Genomic DNA, 3,709 nt, shown 5'->3' with positions numbered 1-3,709 from the left:
GATAAGGAATAAGGGTCGAGAACAGTACACCCAAACGTCTGCTTTTTCTCATAACTTTATGAAACGTCAAAGCTTCTGCGCTTTGCGCGGGAGGGGGAGAACTGAATCCAGATGAGGATTAACAGTCGAGAACAATACACCCAAACGTCTGCTTTTTCTCATAATTTAATGAAACGTCAAAGCTTCAGCGCTTTGCGCGGGAGGGGGAGAAACTGAATTAAGACAAGTACTGAGAGAGTCGAGCACGGTACAGCAAATCGTCTTCTTTTTCTCATAACTTCATTAAACTGTAAAGCTTCCGCACTTTGCGCGGGAGGGGGAGAAACTGAATTCAGACAAGGATTAACATTCGAGAACAGACCACCCAAACGTCTCCTTTTTCTTATTATTTAATGAAACGTCAAAGTTTCCGCGCTCCGCGCGGGAGGGGGAGAAGCTGAATTAAGACAAGTACTGAGAGAGTCAAGCACGGTACAGCAAATCGTCTTCTTTTGATAATAATTTAATGAAACGCCAAAACTTCCGCGCTTCACGCGGGAGGGGGAGAACTGAATCCAGATAAGGATTAAGAGTCGAGAACAGTACACCCAAACGTCTGCTTTTTCTCATAATTTAATGAAACGTCAAAGCTACCGCGCTTTGCGCAGGAGGGGGAGAAACTGAATTAAGACAAGGACTAAGAGAGTCGAGCACGGTACAGCAAATCGTCTACTTTCTCTAATAATTAAATAAAACGCCATAACTTTCGCGCTTTGCGCGGGAGGTGGAGAAACTGAATTCAGACAAGGATTAAGAGTCGAGAACAGTACACCCAAACGTCTGCTTTTTTTCATTATTTAATGAAATGTCAAAGCTTCTGCGCTTTGCGCGGGAGGGGGAGAAACTGAATTAAGACAAAGACTAAGAGAGTCGAGCACGGTACAGCAATTCGTCTTCTTTCTCTAATAATTAAATAAAACGCCAAAACTTTCGCGCTTCGCGCGGGAGGGGGAGAACTGAATCCAGATAATGATTAAGAGTCGAGAACAGTACACCCAAACGTCTGCTTTTTCTCATAACTTTATGAAATGTCAAAACTTCCGCGCTTTGCGCGGGAGGGGGAGAACTGAATCCAGATAAGGATTACGAGTCGAGAACAGTACACCCAAACGTCTGCTTTTTCTCATAATTGAATGAAACGTCAAAGCTTCCGCGCTTTGCGCGTCCGGGGGAGAAACTGAATTCAGACAAGGATTAATAGTCGAGAACGGTACAGCAAATTGTCTACTTTCTCTAATAATTAAATAAAACGTCTAAGCTTTTTCGCGCTTCGCGCGGGAAGGGGGTAACTGAATTTAGATAAATAGGGCTTTAAGAATCGAAAACGGTGCAACAAATCGTCTACTTTCTCTAAAAATGTAATAAAATATCAAAGGAGAGGGAAAAACTGAATTCAAACAAGGATTAAGAGAGTCGAGCACGGTTCAACGAATCGTCTACTTTCTCTAATAATTTAATAAAACGCCAAAGCTTTTGCGCTTCGCGCGGGAGGGGTAGAACTGAATCCAGATAAGGAATAAGGGTCGAGAACAGTACACCCTAACGTCTGCTTTTTCTCATAACTTTATGAAACGTCAAAGCTTCTGCGCTTTGCGCGGGAGGGGGAGAAACTGAATTCAGACGAGGATTAACAGTCGAGAACGGTACGGCAAATCGTCTTCTTTTTCTCATAATTTAATGAGACGCCAAAACTTCAGCGCTTCACGCGGGAGGGGGAGAACTGAATCCAGATAAGGATTAACAGTCGAGAACAGTACGCCCAAACGTCTGCTTTTTCTCATAATTAAATGAAACGTCAAAGCTTCAGCGCTTTGCGCGGGAGGGGGAGAAACTGAATTAAGACAAGTACTGAGAGAGTCGAGCACGGTACAGCAAATCGTCTTCTTTTTCTCATAACTTCATTAAACTCTAAAGCTTCCGCACTTTGCGCGGGAGGGGGAGAAACTGAATTCAGACAAGGATTAACATTCGAGAACAGTACACCCAAACGTCTCCTTTTTCTCATCATTTAATGAAACGTCAAAGTTTCCGCGCTCTGCGCGGGAGGGGGAGAAACTGAATTAAGACAAGTACTGAGAGAGCGAGCACGGTACAGCAAATCGTCTTCTTTTTATAATAATTTAATGAAACGCCAAAACTTCCGCGCTTCACGCGGGAGGGGGAGAACTGAATTCAGATAAGGATTAAGAGTCGAGAACAGTACACCCTAACGTCTGCTTTTTCTCATAATTTAATGAAACGTCAAAGCTACTGCGCTTTGCGCAGGAGGGGGAGAAACTGAATTAAGACAAGGACTAAGGGAGTCGAGCACGGTACAGCAAATCGTCTTCTTTCTCTAATAATTAAATAAAACGCCATAACTTTCGCGCTTTGCGCGGGAGGTGGAAAAACTGAATTCAGACAATGAATAACAGTCGAGAACAGTACAGCAAATCGGCTACTTTCTCTAATAATTAAATCAAACGTCTAAGCTTTTTCGCGCTTCGCGCGGGAAGGGGGTAACTGAATTAAGATAAATAGGGCTTTAAGAATTGAAAACGATGCAACGAATCGTTTACTTTCTCTAAAAATGTAATGAAATGTCAAAGTAGATGGAAAAACTGAATTAAAACAAGGATTTAGGGAGTCGAGCACGGTTCAACGAATCGTCAACTTTTTCTAATAATTTAGTAAATTGCTAAAACTTTCGCGCTTCGCGCGGGAGGGGAAGAACTGAATCCAGATAAGGAATAAGAGTCGAGAACAGTACACCCAAACTTCTGCTTTTTCTAATAACTTTATGAAACTTTAAAGCTTCCGCGCTTTGCGCAGGAGGGGGAGAAACTGAATTAAGACAAGGACTAAGAGAGTCGAGTACGGTACAGCAAATCGTCTACTTTCTCTAATAATTAAATAAAACGCCATAACTTTCGCGCTTTGCGCGGGAGGTGGAGAAACTGAATTCAGACAAGGATTAAGAGTCGAGAACAGTACACCCAAACGTCTGCTTTTTTTCATTATTTAATGAAATGTCAAAGCTTCCGCGCTTTGCGCGGGAGGTGGAGAAACTGAATTCAGACAATGAATAACAGTCGAGAACAGTACAGCAAATCGGCTACTTTCTCTAATAATTAAATCAAACGTCTAAGCTTTTTCGCGCTTCGCGCGGGAAGGGGGTAACTGAATTAAGATAAATAGGGCTTTAAGAATCAAAAACGATACAACGAATCGTTTACTTTCTCTAAAAATGTAATGAAATGTCAAAGTAGATGGAAAAACTGAATTAAAACAAGGATTAAGGGAGTCGAGCACGGTTCAACGAATCGTCTACTTTCTCTAATAATTTAATAAAACGCCAAAGCTTTCGCGCTTCGCGCGGGAGGGGGAGAACTGAATCCAGATAAGGAATAAGAGTCGAGAACAGTACACCCAAACGTCTGCTTTTTCTAATAACTTTATGAAACTTTAAAGCTTCCGCGCTTTGCGCGGGAGGGGGAGAAACTGAATTCAGACAAGGATTAACAGTCGAGAACAATACACCCAAACGTCTGCTTTTTCTTATAATTTAATGAAACGTCAAAGCTTCCGCGCTTTGCGCGGGAGGGGAAGAAACTGAATTAAGACAAGGACTGAAAGAGTCGAGCACGGTACAGCAATCGTCTTCTTTCTCTAATAATTAAAGAAAACGCCA

This window comes from Strongylocentrotus purpuratus, unplaced genomic scaffold (genome assembly GCF_000002235.5).
Source record: "Strongylocentrotus purpuratus isolate Spur 01 unplaced genomic scaffold, Spur_5.0 spur5_contig_850, whole genome shotgun sequence".
Classification (NCBI taxonomy): domain Eukaryota; kingdom Metazoa; phylum Echinodermata; class Echinoidea; order Camarodonta; family Strongylocentrotidae; genus Strongylocentrotus; species Strongylocentrotus purpuratus.
This window is presented reverse-complemented; position numbering follows the sequence as displayed.